This window comes from Anabrus simplex, chromosome 5 (genome assembly GCF_040414725.1).
Source record: "Anabrus simplex isolate iqAnaSimp1 chromosome 5, ASM4041472v1, whole genome shotgun sequence".
Classification (NCBI taxonomy): Eukaryota; Metazoa; Arthropoda; class Insecta; order Orthoptera; family Tettigoniidae; genus Anabrus; species Anabrus simplex.
In genome coordinates, this window is record NC_090269.1 from 380,551,969 (window position 1) to 380,569,985 (window position 18,017).

Below are 18,017 nucleotides of genomic sequence, written 5' to 3' on the forward strand. Positions count from 1 at the left end.
ACATTTTATTGTTACTTACAAACACTGCAAAAAACTCCCTAGGAGGTGCCAGAACGCCGTTGTGGTGTGTTACTCTAGAAATTAAGCACTGATCGAAGCTAACAAGCGTTTGTCGGTGGTAGTGGTGATGATTATTGTTTTAGGAGGAAGTACAACTAGGCAAGCATCCTCTATACACTGAGTGGCCAAAAGTCACGGGACAGCGTGTCCCATTAGAAAATATGCCGTGTATGATCCCTAAGCGTTGCGGCTAGCTGCGGCGTAGCTGAGCAGTCTGTCACAGACACCAGTGTCATGAAGATAGTAGCACGTCGCGAGTTAACCCACTTTGAACGGGAGATGATCATCGGCGCACGGCGCATGAGTCGTAGCATTGTAGAGATAACACGCGAATTCCGAGGTCAACAGTGTCGAGGGAAGATCTTCAATATCGCGGAGAGAATGTTACCATCCGCGTAAACCATCGAACGGGAAGACCACAGGTGTTTAACGAACGGACCTCACGTTACCTCCGCAGTACCATACTGGGCGCTTGACAAGCTACCATGAGTCAGATCACCGCCGAGTTGAATGTTGGGAATCAGGAACTCAATTCTAGCAGGACTGTAAGGAGGCAACTATACCGCATAGGCTTCACCAGCCGACGACCATCTCGTGTCCCTTTGCTGATACATCAACGACATACTTGGGCCCGCAAATATCGGCAATGGACCATGGAACAGTGGTGGCGTGTGGTATGGTCCGATGAATCCCGGTTCCAGCTGTATCGAGCTGATGGGCGCGTCAGAGTGTGCCGTATGAAGCTGTGGATTCTGCGTGCCAACAAGGTTGTGTCCAGGCGGGATGTGGTTCAGTTCTGGTATGGGCGCCTTTCTCAAGGTCGCAATTAGGTCCCACTGTCCGGCTGCAGGGAGCGCTAGAGTACCCTGATGGGGATGCCATAATTCAACAGGACAATGCGCCATTTTATCACTCTGTGGTGGCACGCAAGTGGTTGGAGGAGCACTCTAGTGAAGTTACGACCATGGATTGGCCGTCCAGATCCCCCGATCTTAACACAATTGAGTAGTCCGACTCGTTGGCTGAATGGTCAGCGTACTGGCCTTCGGTTCAGAGGGTCCCGGGTTCGATTCCCGGCAGGGTCGGGGATTTTAACCTGAATTGGTTAATTCCAATGGCCCGAGGGCTGGGTGTTTGTGCTGTCCCCAACATCCCTGCAACTCACACACCACACATAACACTATCCTCCACCACAATAACACGCAGTTACCTACACATGGCAGATGCCGCCCACCCTCGTCGGAGGGTCTGCCTTACAAGGGCTGCACTCGGCTAGAAATAGCCACACGAAATTAATTAAAACACAATTGAGTATTTATGGGAAGCTGTCGATGCTGGTGTAGGCTCCCTGAACCCCGCACCAACTACACAAGAACAACTGTGGGTAGCAGTGCAAGATGCATGGGTCCAGATCCCTCCAGAACATTTACAAAACCTTGTCGAGTCGATGCCTCGCCATGTTGCTGCCGTTTTGAGGGCTCGCGGAGGAGCAGCTCGTTATTATTAGTCTATTTTATTTTTTTGCTATTTGCTTTACGACGCACCGACACAGATAGGTCTTATAGCGACGATGGATAGGACAGGCCTAGGACTGGGAAGGAAACAGCCATGGCCTAATTACGGTGTGAAAATGGGAAACCACGGAAAACCATTTTCTGGGCTGCCGTCAGTAGGGTCCGAACCCACTATCTTCCGGATACAAGCTCATAGCTGCGAGCCCCTAACCGCACGGTCAACTCCTTATTAATATCACATTCAGTGTCTCCACATAACTTTTGGCCACTCAGTGTATAACACGAATCAGAGAGGAAACAGGAAGGGATCCGGCACTTCGAAAAATGAGGATATCGGCCAAAGAATGACAAGGGCTACGAATGGGGTGAAAATGAAAGACTCCCTAGGCCTCGGGAGCCTAATACCGTCGGATTCAGAAGAGAACACGAGTTGACCAAGGGGGTTGGATAGGATAGATGAAAGTGAGGAGCCTGACACAAGTAAGTAGAAGCAATGCCAGGACTCAGCTTAAGGTCCCGTGGTCGAACACCCCCAGGTTCCCAAGTTAAGAGCCCCTGTGACCGCTATAGTCGCCTCTTACGACAGACAGTGTATACCGTGTATCCTACCATCCCCACCCACAGGGGGATCGGAATGAGCTAAATCAGTAAACAACTCGATGGATGAAACTCTCCTCAGCCATCCTCGAAGTGGTTTTCCGTGGTTCCCAAATCTCCTCCTGACAAATGCCAGAATGGTACCTAACTTTAGGCCACGGCCATTTCCTTCCCTCCTCCTTGTGGTGAGGCAATGTAAGGCGAATGGAGGAGAATAACGGACTTGGGCATGGAGGGTAAGAGAAGCAGAGTGAGACCAACACGGCTGTGGTTAGACTCGGTTTGGAATGATTTGAAGATAAGTGGAATGGGACTCGACAAGAGCAAAACGCTGTTTGCAAATAGAGAGATTGTGGAGGCGTGTAGTTAATTCACAGAGGCTTGCAGATAATATGTGAGTTAAACAGATGGAAACTTAAAAAATACAAATTGTATCTTTTAAATCTTAAGGTAGAAAAAAAAACAGCCTACTTTTCTCGCAGAATGATGCCCAGCTGAGTTTAAAATAGCAAATTGCTTCAAATTTGGCATTTATTATTAGTACAATAATAACAGACTGAAAGTCTTTAGTAGAGAATTTAAAATCTTCGCGAAATTTCTAATTCTCACTCATAAAGAGTGTGTTCCTACGAAAAGTCGATCGTTTGACGGAAATTTTCGCCACAAGGCTGGAAGGGGTCCACTCAGCCTCGGGAGGTCAAGTGAGTATAGGGGGGTTTCGATTTCCTCTTCAGCCATCCTCGAAGTGGTTTTCCGTGGTTTCCCACTTCTCCTTCAGGCAAATGTCGGAATGGCACTAACTTAGGGCCACGACCGCTTCCTTCTCTTTCCCTTCTCCACCCCTTCCGATCTTCTCATCCCCTCACAAGGCCCCTATTCAGCATAGCAGGCGAGCCCCCTAGGCGAGGTACTGGTCCTCCTGCCCAGTTGTACCCCCGACTAAAAGTCTCACTCTCCTTGAGCCGGTAGATGTGGGATCCATCGCTGAATCCGAGAGAAAAACCAAATGGATTAAGAAAGAAAGAAAGAAAGAAAGAAAGAAAGAAAGAAAATAAACTATCCATATAACTCACTTCTGATTGAGAATAAAGTAACCAATAGTTTCTTAACGGGCTCTTTAATCCCTTGCCATCCACGCCTCCTCCCGTTAGTAATTCAGTGACAAAAATACCTTAGTATGAAAAAATCACCGTTTTTACTTTTTCTTCTGTTAATACGTCTTTTTAAAATCTTTCTTCTCCCTGTTTGTGGAGGTCACTGGACACCCCTCAACAAAAAATTTGGGGGGAGGGGGAGTGCTCGAGAACCATTACACCCACCCTCCTCCCGGAGTCGGTGCTCGTGAGTGAACGTAAGCAGAAGGTCGCGAGTCGGTGACAAGTCATACGTCGGGAATGAGTCCGTCAATATGCTGCGCTGAGTTCAACGAGCTTCGCCAGTAGTGAAATGTTCTGGAACGATACTGTGCTGTGAGAAGCCGTGTGAGAACAGGAGTTCCATGCGCCGGTGTTCAGAGGGAAAGCAGGGGCGTAATGTTAGGGCTTACAGGGCCCGCTATGTAGGTGGGGCCGGGCCTTTAAGGGATCCCGCATACACCTCGGATATATATATAGCTCATATACACTGACTTAGCAAATGTCACGGGATAGTCACCTAATAGCGTGTGGAGCCTCCTCTGGCCCTGCGAACTGCAGTGAGACGCCGTGGAAGTGAGTCGACAAGTCCCTGGTAGTCCTCTGGACGCAGCTGACACCAAATCGTTTGCAGAGCGGCAGGGGCGGTTTCTCCATAAGGTTGCAGGTTTGCGCTACCCCCATTAAATTTTTATGTTTATTTTAGGTAAACTTTTATCATTTGGATTACTCAACTACTGTATTTTTATTCAGCAAGACAAACCTTTCAAGAGCTTGAAAGAGCAAATATTGACTACAGGGTACTTAACAAGCCGTTACTCTTAGATGTTCACTGCAGGAGTCGAAAAGTTTGCAGCGAGAAGTCAACCTGAGGTAGGATGAAACTTGGGCTGCTCGAGGGGTGCGCGGGGCTGCTAGAAGTGTGCTTTTAGGCTGCTAGAGGGGTGCGCGGGGAGAGGAAAAGATAGGCGTGGCTTCTTATACATTGCTTAAATGGAGGTTTATCAACCTGGCTCCTCCTACCACGGCCGACTGGATCCCTCGCTGCGCTAAGGAGCTACCTAGAGCGACGCATCAAATCGGCCGTGCTCCTACGTAACCAACTACTAGCGAAGTCGCTAGAGACCGTTGCTGCTCAATGTGAGATTCTGTTATAGAACAGGAGTGTCATCTAGCGACACCAGATGGAAGTTCATCTGCTGGATCACGGCCGGTTGGATCCCTTGCTGCGCTCGGTAAGGAGCTAGTTGGAGCTATTCGTCCTGGCTAGAGCGACGCATCAAGTCGGCCGTGGTTGGATATATAACTAATGTCTCTAAATTTGATAATAAAAACCGCCATTTCTTTCAATATAGTCGTGAGCTTTGTTATGTGCGTACAAGCTAAGTAGCTTATTGATTTCATTGTGTAAACATTCGTGTCAGCATGTGTGTTTTTATTATTGTGCGTTTTTATCAGTTAGTGGTATTTTGCCAGATCATGAATTCGGTGCAGTCTTTAATGTCTGGGCCGTTTCCGCAACGGACTGCTGAGGAACAATCCGAGGTGAAACGAATGGGAAGGCCCACGCGACGTTTAATTTCGAAACCAGATACGTTACAAAAGGATATTTTTTCAATACCGGAATTAGGCTACCTCAAAGTGTTTCATTTTAGTATGGTAAAAGAGTTTTTAAATGAAAAAATGTTAATGCGTTATAGTAATATTCCTGAAAATAGAAATATAAAATGTTTGTTTTATTTTTAATAATAAAAAGGTATTGTTGATGTATCTAGATTTGAAAATTAGCCTGTAATCATATTATATCATTGGTAAAAACTGTGCACCACTGAACTTTTAAACCACCAGCCGCCACTGCAGAGCGGCCTCCAATGCTGGTCTGTTCGTGGGTGCAAGATCCATGGCACAGAGCCTGCGTTCCAGGACATCCCAGATATGCTCGATAGGGTTCATATCGGGGCTCCTGGGTGGCCATGGCAGTCGTTGGACCTCCGCTGCATGTTCCTGGAACCATTCCCGGGCGACGTGGGAGCAATGTGGCAGCGCGTTATCGTCTTAAAACACCGCAGAACCGCCTGGGCGCTGGAAGGCCAAAAATGGGTGGAGATAGTCTCCGAGCAGCTCAACATACCGCGTGCCATTCAAAGTCTCTTCCAGAACAAATAGGGGGCCCATTCCATACCAGGAAAATGCACCCCAGACCATAATAGAGACACAAGCGCCCTGGATCACACCTTCGAGGCAGGCGAGATCCATCGCTTCATGTGGTCTGCGCCATACACGGTGCCCCCCATCGGCATAGTGCAGTTGAAATCGTGATTCGTCCGACCATACCACGTTACGCCATTGTTCCAGTGTCCATCCCTGGTGACTGGCGACAAATGCGCGTCGTTGTGCCCGATGACGTTGGGTTAACAGTGGCACCCGTTTGCGGCGCCGGCTCCCATACCCCATAGAAACCATGTTCCTACGGATTGTCCACTGGGAGACATGTCTAGCACGGCCTGTGTTGAATTGAGCCATGATTTGTTGCACGGTCGCCCGTCTGTCACTATTGACAATCCGTCTCAGATGTCGCCGGTCACGGTCATCGAGGGTGGCTGGACGGCCAGTCGTTCGTCTGTTGTGGACGGTGACACCCGCATTCAACCATTCACGATACACTCTGGACACGGTTGATCGTGTGAAGCCGAATTCCCACACCACTTCCGAAATCGCACTTCCCATTCGTCGGGCACCGACCACCATACCCCGTTCGAACGGTGTCAGCTCACGACGACGTTCCATGTTACACCTGTCACATGCACAGCCACTGCTCACAAGGTCTCCTATACAACTGCCGCTGGCACAGGGGGCGTGTGGTGCGCAGACAGCACACCTGCGCATCAGTGCTCCGCTATCCCATGACATTTGCTCAGTCAGTGTATACGTATATATAAGTTATAGTCTACTGTAATGTCACGCACCACGGAAATGGTCCGGGCACTTTTGTAAAATCAATCTAAATAGTTTGTTTTACAATTTGTACGTAGAGGAATTGCCACCTGGTTGTGTCTAGCAGCAGTTATCATAGCACAGCTGTAAACAATACTTGCCCATACCGTCTCTTGCAACACCGCGCCACGCACCTCGCAAAACACCTGTTTCTTCTTCTTCTTCTTTTTCTTCTTCTTTATCTGTTTACCCTCCAGGGTTGGTTTTTCCCTCGGACTCTGCGAGGGATCCCACGTCTACCGCCTCAAGGGCAGTGTCCTGGAGCTTCAGACTCTGGGTTGGGGATACAACTGGGGAGGATGACAAGTACCTCGCCCAGGTGGTCTCACCTGCTATGATGAACAGGGGCCTTGCGGAGGGATGGGAAGATTGGAAGGTATGGATAAGGAAGAGGGACGGAAGGGCCGTGGCCTTAAGTTAGGTACCATCCCAGCGTTTACCTGGAGGAGAAGTGGGAAACCACGGAAAACTACTTCCAGGATGGCTGAGTTGGGAATCGAACCCACCTCTACTCATTTGACCTCCCGAGGCTGAGTGGACCCCATTCCACCCCTCGTACCACACTTCAAATATCGTGGCAAAGACGGGAATCGAACCCGGGCCTCCGGGGGTGGCAGCTAATCACATTAACAACTACACCACGGAGGCGGACGACCTGTATCAAATGATTGAAAAATAACTACAGCAACGAAAACTGATACCAAAGTAGCACATTTTAGTTAGAGAATGATAATTTCTTGATGTGTAGTGCATCTGAGATCGCAGCACAATTACTGCTGAACATTTATTACACATTTATTCAACAAAAATGAACGACCAGGTGTAGTAACAAACTGTCAATTCAGTTCCGAACGAGCTCTCTTTGCGCGAAGGCTTATACGTTGTGCTGTTTGATAATTTTCAAGCTTTACTTGAACAGTTTTTTATTTACTTTTGTTCGTATATGTTCCTGTGTTGTAATCGAAGAAATGAATGGCGAGTTACTATAGTAGCCCTGTGTATAAGGAAAGGGTGATAGACATAAAGTTGAAAATTACAGGCTAGTCAGTTTGACATGCGTTACATGTAAGCTTTGGGAAAGCATTCTTTCTGATTATGTTTGCAAAAGTAATAACTGGTTTGACAGAAAGTAGTTCGGGTTTAGGAAAGGTTATTCCACTGAAGCTCAACTTGTCGAATTCCAGCAAGGTATACCAGATATCTTGATTCGGGAGGTCAAATGGACTTTATCGCGATTGACCTATCTCAGGCATTTGATAGGGTGGATCATGGGAGACTACTGGAAAAAATGAATGCAAATGGACTTGACGAAAGAGTGATTGAATGGGTGGCTATGTTTCTAGAAAATGGAACTCAGAGCGTTAGAGTAGGCGAAGCTTTATCTATCCCTGTATTAATTAAGAGGGGAATTCATCAAGGCAGTATTATTGGACCTTTATGTTTTATACTCAGTTGACCTCCCGAGGCTGAGTGGACCCTGCTCCAGCCCTCGTACCACTTTTCGTGGCAGAGCCGGGAATCGAACCCGCGCCTCCGGGGGTGGCAGCTAATCACACTAACCACTACACCACAGAGGCGGACGTTTTCTGTTTCAGAGGTGAAAACTCATACATAACGGTTGCCTGTTGATTCTTACTGACCTTAAAAAGTGTATTTCTCGTCAGAACTGTACTGAAACACTTTGTATTGAGAAATTTTAAAAGTCACATTCTTGTGTTAGAATAAGCAAATACAGTAGAGACAATACACGACGCTTTGGAATTTAGCTTTGTTAAAATGGGAGACAATTCGACGGTGGCGCTCCTAGTGACTTGACCTGAAAAGTCGCGCTAAATTAAAATATCAATGGAAATGCATATACGAAAATAGATAAATAAATTACGTCTAGAAAGAAAGTATTATTGAGAAATTAACTTCGAAGTTGCTAAAGCAATTCTGGATAATTTAATGAAGAATTATTTAAAAGGTTATTATTTAAAGACTGAAATTAGACACATAAACAAGATGTGAAATGGACTGCTGTGAAATAGCTTGATCTTTCATTTATGAATTACTTTTTTTGCTTCAGCATTCCTGCCTGAACTTTTACGGTTAGATTTGTCTCTTTTCTCATTTAAAAAACATTGTATCATCACATTAAGACACTTGTCAATAAAAATATCGGCACATTCCTTACACACATGATGCAATGAATTAACATTTAAAAGCTGGACAATTTTCCTCTTAACACGAAGCCTACTAACAGAAAGAAAATCTATAAAATCCTGGCTTTAATCTGAGAAGGGGGATAAAAGAAAGAAAAGTATGAAAATGTTGTCGATAGTGATGCTTTGAGGAATATTTACGTACAATTAGAGTAAAAATGTAATATACCCTTGGCTGTATAGTCGAGGATTTTTAAAGTCGCTGGCCTGGAAATTATCTGAACAGATCTTATAATTCTCATATAAGCGTAACATCCCTTCTTTCTTGTATACCTTATCCAAATCACTTCTGTGACATTTCAAAACCCACAGATCCCAACTACAACAACACATCAGTATTGAAGGTTAACTGCTACACTATACAATCAAATATGCGTATTATATTTTAAGCCAGTTAAAATATGGGTCGAGCAGGTCAGAAGATTATGAAGTACTATAAAAATCTCTTTTTCATTGGAAGAATATATATGAAAACACAATATTACTTACATTTTCTTGTCATAAGGGTATCGAAAGAAAGACCGCGCATTCTTCTCTACTTCATAGTTACTGCAGCCAAACACAGCACATACCTTTCCCCTCATGTTGAGAGGAGATATCAAGGAATGATACACGCTACTATTTAATTATGTCCACTCACTGAAAACGCATAAATAACACCAAAAACTTCACACACAAATACACGTGTTCTTATGACAGAATCAGTAGTTCTCAGGTCTACCCGCTAGAGAGAGCTCTAATAGCTGTCCCTCGATATCTCGCTGTCGCGTATTGTCTCTACTGTATTTGGAGTAAGCTAACTTGACTCGTGCTTTTTAAATTGCCATTCAAGAATGAAAACGGTAAAAGGCAATGATTTATTGTTAACACAGCACCACCATTTACAACCAGATATAAACAAACCTACATGATAAACATACATTCCACGAGGAGGTTATACAAACTTAAAAGGAGCAAAGAGAGAATGTAAAGACTGGTCACTAAGTCTTTGGAGTCGTTTTAATGTAGATGGAGCCACCACAAACTCCCTCTCCAGTGGTAACAGAGAGGTATTTAGCTGGAAAGCGATCCGTTCGTCCAGAACGGGTACACTTCTCTTCTACTGCAGGAGATGGAGGATTGTTCTGTAGTTCTTGGTAGGTGGGCTATTGTTTTTCATTTTGTGAATGAAATTTGTCATCTAGAAGGAAAGCAGGTTTCACTCTGTCTATTGATACGGTCTGTTCACTGTTGGGTAATTGAATCACAAAATGTTTCTCTCTTCTAGTACACAGTGAGTACTTCGAAGGGTCCGTCGTAGATTGGCTGTAATGGTTTCCGAACTGCATCATGACGAACAAATACATGGGATCAAGTTAGGTCAGAGGGAATGAATGTCTTTCTCACTGAGTGGTGCATTGGGTGAACTGGACATAAGGACTTGATGTGCTATTTGAGTTTGAAGACAAAGGAGGGTACATCTGTCATTGGTAGCGTCTCCTCCACGAAGTCTGCTGGTAACCTCACTGGTTCTCCATAGACTAATACAGCAGGAATAGAACCTAAGTGAGGTATGATGTTAGATCGGAGACCAAGAAGAACTAGCGGAAGTTGGGGCATCCAGTTGCTGGAGAGTTGTGTACGCAGTGCAGCTTTTAGTTGACGAAGCCAACGTTCGATCTTCCCGTTAGCAGCAGGGTGATACGCAGTTGCTTTGATGTGGTGAATGCCTAGGAGTTTCATCAGGTTACTGAAAAGAGAACAGTCGAACTGTTTGCTTCGGTCAGTGGTGATAACAGATGGTATGCCGTATCGAGCTATCCATGTGTGCAGCAGGGCATATGCAACTGCTTCAGCTGTTATATCCGTCCGGGGCGTAGCTTCCGGCCAGGTTGAAAAACGATCAATTATAGTAAGGATGTAGGTGTATCCTTCAGACGGAGGAAGAAGGCCGACGATGTCTATGTTAATATGAGGAAAACGGCGGTCCACTGGTTCATATGTGCCTATAGGGCAGGTAGTGTGCCTCGTGACCTTAGAACTCTGGCAGGCTACACAGGATTTAGTCCAAAATTGAATATCTTGTCTCATTGACGGCCATACATATCGTTGTTGAACAAGTTTGATAGATGCATTAATACCTGGGTAAGCCATATTGCGCAATGCATCAAATGCAAATTTACGGAACTGACTTGGCAAAAATGGTCGGAGTTCTCATCTCCTGTAGAAACATCAACAATTAATTCAGCTCCTGATGGCAATGTAATGGTCTTGAACTTGAGTGTTGTCTCTGCGGATTGTTGTAGTTGGCGAAGTTCATCATCAGATGGCTGTGCTTGGGCAATTTCATCAAATGATGGTTGTGATGGTATGGAAATGGATGAGATGCGTGAACAGAAGTCAGTTGGAATATTGTCTTCCCACGTAGGTACCGTCAGTCGTGAACTGACCAATGAAGTCTAGATGTCGAAGTTGTCTGGGCGACGCTTTATCAAGGCGTTGTTGAAAGGCAAATGTCAAAGGTTTGTGGTCAGTGTAGATGGTAAAATTTTCAGGGCTGCCGATAGTGGGATTCGAACCTACTATCTCCCAGCTTGCATCCGGGAGATAGTAGGTTCGAATCCCACTATCGGCAGCCCTGAAAATGGTTTTCCGTGGTTTCCCATTTTCACACCAGGCAAATGCTGGGGCTGTACCTTAATTAAGGCCACGGCCGCTTCCTTCCAACTCCTAGGCCTTTCCTATCCCTTCGTCGCCATAATACCTATCTGTGTCGGTGCTACGTAAAACCCCTAGCAAAAAAAAAGATGGTAAAATTTCTGCCTTCTAGTAAGTGATGAAAGTACTTTACAGATGAATAAGCTGCCAGTAATTCACGGTCATACGTGCTATAATTCTTCTGTGTATTGGAGAAAGTCTTTGAGAAGAACCCTAGTGGTTCCATCTTTGTGTCACGGATTTGATGTAATGAAGCTCCCATTGCGAAGTCAGATGCGTCAAGCAGCAATGCTAACGGTAAGTCACCTGACGGATGCGCCAGAAGGGTGGCATTTGCTATTTGTTCCTTAAGTTGTGTGCAGGATTGTACTGCTTCAGGTGTACAGTTAACCGCTCTGCAATCACGCTTGCGTGTGTCTTTACAAAGAAATCGTCTCAAGTCAGCAATAGTACGAGGTTGTGGGAATGAGCGAATAGCATCAACACTGTCGGAGAGTGGGTTAATGCCGGAAGATGACACACTGTAGTCTAGGAAGGAAATTTCTGAGGCACCAAAAACACATTTTGAAATCACATTGATACTGTATTTATGCAGTCGTTCAAGGAGTATTCTTAAGTGATGCTTATGCTCTTCTTCATTTTGAGATGCAATCAGGATATCATCAAGATAGCAAAACACGAAGTCCAAATCTCTCAAAATGGAGTCCATGTACCGTACCTTTCGCAGGCCAAATGGAAGTTTGACAAATTCAAATAAACCAAAAGGGGTTATAATAGCTGTCTTGGCCGCATCATCTTCTGCGACTGGGATGTGGTGGAAACCTCCGATTAGGTCTATCTTTGAGAAAATTGTTTTACCTGATAGTCTGGTATTGAAGTCTTGGAGATGAGGTATAGGATACCTGTCTGGAACTGTGATGGCATTGAGGGCCCTGTAGTCCCCACAGGGTCGCCAGGAGCCATCTTCTTTCTGTACCATGTGGAGAGGACTGGACCAAGGACTTTCCGAAGGTCTGCAGATATCCAAGTCGATCATTTTCTGGAACTCCATCTTCGCTTGAGCACGTTTATCGGGAGACATTCTCGCTTTGGCAGTGACTGGTGGGCCGATTGTAGAGATGGTGTGGAAAAAATGCATGTCGGTTGCAGTAAATGCTGGATTGTCCCGAAGTAGGCCTGGGTAGTCTTGGAGTAGAACAGAGTATTTGTTGTGAGGGTCGAGTAAATGAACACTTCCTGAGACAGGTGAAGACACTGGTAGTGCGTGGGTTGATAAATTAGTTGTGCCATCTAAGAGACGTTTGTGTTTTATATCAACTAACAAGCCATAGTTATTAAGAAAGTCAGCACCGAGGAGAGATTGCTGAACATGAATGGCTACAAAAATTATTGTCTCAAACCAAAGTCAAGTGGAATTAAGCGCTCGCCGTACGTTTTATCTTGTGCTGTGGGAGGAAGAGCGGACAAATCCGCTCCTGAATCGATCAGAAATCGCCTGCCAGAGGAGCAGTCTGTAATGAATAAGCGGCGAGAATTGACACGGCCCACGTCACTATGTGCCGCCTCTAGCGAGGGGCCTGAGCATTTCCCGAATTAGAAGTAAGAGTAAAACTGCATGGGGGAGTACACTTCTTCGCCCTTTGTTGGTATGTGAAATGGTACCAGCGTAATGAACCACGTGATTGATAATGTTTACGGTGAGGTGAACGGGACTTTGAGCGAGAACGATACTGTGGTCGATTCAGAACACTATTTATTGATAATGTTAATTGTTCAATCTGTTCTTCAAGCCTAGAAATCCTATCGGTGGGTGATGCTGACGGTTGCGACTGAATAGCAGATACCCTAGGGCTCGAGTAATCCAATATCCGGTCTGCAATTGTTGCTAGGTTGTCCAGTGTATCACTGGAAGATGCTAATATAGACATTAAATGTACTGGTAGCCTTTGCATGAAAATAGTTCTTAAAAATTCGTCCTGAACTTGTGTTCCAGCAAGGGTTCGCATTTCTTTGAGTAACTGACTAGGCTTCTTATCACCAAGTTCGATTTCTGTTAAAAATTTGGTTACCTTTCGTCCTTCTGATTCCTCGAATTCAATTATAAGACGAGACTTGAGGTCAGTAAAAGGTATGTTGGATAGTGGTCGATTCAGAAGGTCACTTACAAGCTCTGCGACATCAGGCTCGAGCGATCCTATTAATTAAATTTTGTCAATTCTTCCATAATACAGGCCGTAGCGAATTGTGCTTCGATTTGCATCAGCCATAATTTTACGTTTTTTCGCCAAATGGGTAGTATTTTAATCGAGTCGCGTGTGATATGTGCATTTCTATTCTCGTAAATGTCTGTTGATAGTGTTCCTTCCGTATTGTCAGTGTTAGGCATCGTTTACAGAAACACAATAGTCACCGGTTACACTGCATAACACTCGAATGCAAACGTTTTTATTTTATCACGTCGGGGTCACCACTGTTTTACCGAGTAAGCATTAGAACTTCAGTCTATGTCACGCAACATTAGTACCATGGTTACCGCTTGCATCGGCAATATCTACGCGCAGTATGACTGTCCTATGTTCATTTTTCTCGCAGACGACTTGCACGACTCGCCGATGCTGCCAACCACTGTACTTAGGAACTAAATGGTACTGAGCCCTGGACCACAATTACATTTGTTGAGCCCTGGACCACAATTACATTTGTTTTCACATAGGTTAGGTTAGGTTAGGTTAGGTTAGGTTAGGACTATGTTTAATTTTATCGCAGGTTAGGTTAGGTTAGGTTATTTATTTTTCTCACAGACGACTCGCGGTTAGGTTAGGTTAGGTTAGGTTAGCCCTGGACTATGTTTATTTTTCTCGCAGACGACTCGCACGACTTAGCCCTGGACCACAATGACGTTTCTCTTCACATTAATACACCACGGCATTCTATGTCGCTTACTGGTCACGAAATGATAGGATTGATAGAAGCAAAGCCTACTACTTCTTTTTTCGTACATAGCGCATCCAGTGCATCTGGCCATTGTTGATACAGAAAACATATCTAATTATATTGACATGGCATCGTACGATGGATGTGTTATTAATGTAACAAGTTTTTCAGCGAATTACAAGAACAACTTCAAGAATTTACTTCAATTCTATGTACGTCACAATTTGATTTCAAATAGCAGAGTATGTGAATGGTGTGTCCATCACGTCAAATTATTAGTGAATGAGAAGTTCAATCGTGTTGTTTTTTCGTGTCGTCGCCTAATCTCCACTACATTAAGGTTGGTTCCATTTACATACATTCTTCTTCTCTATTATACATTGTTTATCATTCACGTTACATTTCGTTGTGATTTTTTTCTTCCGGTGTCGGGAACGCTACGTACTACTAATAATTAGGCCTCTATTTCTTTTTTATATTCAATCACGTTGTTATATAATCGTTAATAATCGTGGCTGGCGTTGGCACGAATGGACTCTGCATCGCCTGAAGATTTGCCCTATGAAATATCACTACCGGTACCATAGTTCAACATAGCCAGATATTCTTACTCTTATTTGTTTCATATGGTTATTCTTTGACATTGCCTCACTCTTAGGTCTTTTCATCGCGTAAGTTGGTCATAACTTCTGTCTGTATTGAATTATGGGAACGACATTTCAGTGGACTAGCCTTCAACCAATGGCAGCGTCCATTCACCCATCGTCAGCCATGATTACTATGATACAAACTTGCGTGACAAGGTCTGAACTTTTACCCACAGCACCACACACAATTAACAACCAGATATAAACAAACCTATATAAACATCTTGATAAACATACATTCCACAAGGAGATTATACAAACTTAAAAGGAGCAAAGAGAGAATGTAAAGATTGGTCACTAAGTCTTTGGAGTCGTTTTAATGTAGATGGAGCCACCACACTTGCTTGTCTTCATGCTTGCTTTAAACATGAGTTTGATAAGTCTATACAAGTCTGGTTCATGCACCAAAACATGCACATCATCATATAATGTATTATGCATGTTCTACCTCGTTTATGACCAAGAGTGGAATTATCTGTTTTTTGCACCAATGCCCTCAATTGCGTTCGACCACTGCCAGCGACGATTTTGTGGGTGATATCCTCCGCAGATTGCGAAACTGGGTGTACTTGACTGCAGAGTGTGGTACGTACGAAAGCAATATTGCATTCCCGTAAGAGCTTGAGACCGCCCACAGCCAACCACTATTGTGTGGTTGTGGTGCGGTCGCAAAGAGGTACGTGTGAAGGCAGCCTTAACGCGTCGGGCCCACCTGGCTTGCAGACCCTAAAGTTAAGCCACTGGCGCACGAGTTTGTGTATGTGTGAAAGAAAAACTTCGAGTGGAAATTACAAACGTGATAACGTTTAATTCCTGTATAGTAATTCAATAAATTTAGTGGACAGTAAAACACGCTACCTCTAACTGTAGTAACTATAGCTTTAAGGACCCCGATAACCTGCCACTGTAATATGTATGTAATAAATAAGTCCACCTCTGTGGTGTAGTGGTTAGTGTGATTAGCTGCTAGCCCCGGGGGCCTGGATTCGATTCCCGACTCCGCCACGAAATTTGAAAAGTGATACGAAGGCTGGAACGGGGTCCACTCAGCCTCGGGAGGTCAATTGAGTAGAGATGGGTTCGATTCCCACCTCAGCCATCCTGGAAGTAGCTTTCCGTGGTTTCCCACTTCTCCTCTAAGCAAATGCCGGGATGGTACCTAACTTAAGGTCACGGCCGCTTCCTTCCCTCTTCCTTGTATATCCTTTCCAATCTTCCCATCCCCCCGCAAGGCCCCTGTTCAGCATAGCAGGTGAGGCCGTCTGGGCGAGGTACTGGTAATTCTCCTCAGTTTTATCCCCCGACGTAGAGTCTTAAGTTCCAGGACACTGTCCGTGAGGTGGTAGAGGTAGGATCCCTCGCTAAGTCCGAGGGAAAAAAAACCGACCTTGGAGGGTAAACAGATTAAGAAGAAGAATGTTATAAATAAATCAGCAGGCTGAGAAGTTAGATGGCAGAGCACTGGCTTTCTGATTTGAAAGTGCTCAAATACGTTGTCAGCCTCGTGTCGGTAAATTTACTGCCACGTAAAAGAATGCCGGCGGGACAAAATTCCGGCACCTCGGTGTTTCCGGAAAACTTAAAGGTAGTTATTATTATTATTATTATTATTATTATTATTATTATTATTATTATTATTATTATTATTATTATTATTATTATTATTATTATTATTATTATTATTATTATTATTATTATGAAAAATATTATCAGCAGAAAGAGGTAATGTGCAAAATATTTTGCCATTAATTTTCTCGGTATGGTAAGAGAAATGAATTGATGCAATAGTTACCCAAGCCGGGAGAATTTCAGAGCTTCTGGAGATTGTTCTGGTTGTCTTTGTTCGTTTAGTACACGGACCATGAAAGGCCGAGGAGTATCAGCTGGAACAACTAAGTTCATGGCTGAAGATTCTCACAAAGAATAGATGGCGAGGGGCGGTTCAAAGAAGGATAACACACTCTGACATGTGACACACGTCCTCCCCATGATATATATTCTTATTTTCAAGTATAAAAGTCTTTTATAGTGAGGCAATTTGTTAAAAGACGGCATATAATTTGCTTTTTACATTACGTCTTCCTTGGATAATACTTTATATATGAAACGTGTGTGGTGTTCCTCTGAGAATTGAACATACTTGTTCTGCTCTTCAACCGATCACTCGTTGTAGAAATATGGGTAGAAACTTTATCACGCTAATTGCATTTGCCTTCTCCCAAACTTTCACGTTTATTCATCCATTATTAATTCTATTCGTTTCTGTCCAGAAAATGAAATTCATTTCTTCAGGTCGAAGTTACCTTCAGGTGGAACCCCCTGTGGGTGGGGGCGGTAGAATGACACCCACGGTATCCTCTGCCTGTCGTAAGAGGCGACTGAAAGGGGCCTCAGGGGCTCTGAACTTTGGAGTGTGGGTTGGCGACCACGGGGCCCCTAGCTGACTCCTGGCATTGTTTCCACTTACTTGTGCCAGACTCCTCACTTTCATCTATCCTATCCGACCTCTTTTGGTCAACTCTTGTTCTTTTCCGACCCCGACGCTATTAGGTTTGCGAGGGCTAGGGAGTCTTTCATCTTCACGCCCTTCGTAGCCCTTGTCTTCCTTTGGCCGATATTTTCATTTTTCGAAGTGTCGGATCCCTTCCATTTTTCCCTCTGATTAGTGTTATATAGAGGATGGTTGCCTAGTTGTACTTCCTCTTAAAACAATAATCACCACCACCACCACTTCAGGTGGATGTATGATAAGATAATACCCCGTCTCCCAAAATCATGGAGGTGGGAGAGATAATATGTCGGCGGTTCCAGAGTAGGCTTCGGCCTACAAGTGGTCCGACAGCTCTGCCCTCCGACCGACCAACCGAGCAGAGAAGGGCTGGCTCTACGCCTCTATATTCGAGAGACGGAGAGGGGCTGGTCCCCAACGTCAGCTGTCTTGATAATGGTTTTCGTGGTTTTCCATGCTCCTGCACTAAGGCGATTGCCGGAACAGTTCCTAGTAAAGGGCACGGCTGCCAACCCTCTCACCTTCTCCACACATCTCCATCTCCGATACAAATCTCCTGGCTGAGAGACGGTATCACCGTTTAGGAGGCACGCCTTTCCCTTCAGGAGAGTAATTAAAACACTTTTTCAAATAATATGTTTTACGTCGCACCGACACAGATAGGGCTTATGGCGACGATGGGATGGGAAAGGCTTAGGACTGGGAAGGAATCGCCTGGTGTGAAAATG

At 44.6% G+C, this 18,017-nt stretch overlaps 1 protein-coding gene across 1 annotated transcript in view; it reads right to left on the minus strand.

The window, feature by feature from the left end:
- LOC136874553 (pickpocket protein 28) overlaps positions 1-15,024 on the minus strand; it is a 175,761-nt gene extending 160,737 nt beyond the window's left edge. The window contains exon 1 of the mRNA XM_068227844.1: positions 14,992-15,024. The gene's annotated coding sequence lies outside the window, so the exon portion shown is untranslated. The remainder of the gene's footprint in view (positions 1-14,991) is intronic.
- Positions 15,025-18,017: the final 2,993 nt, after the last annotated feature.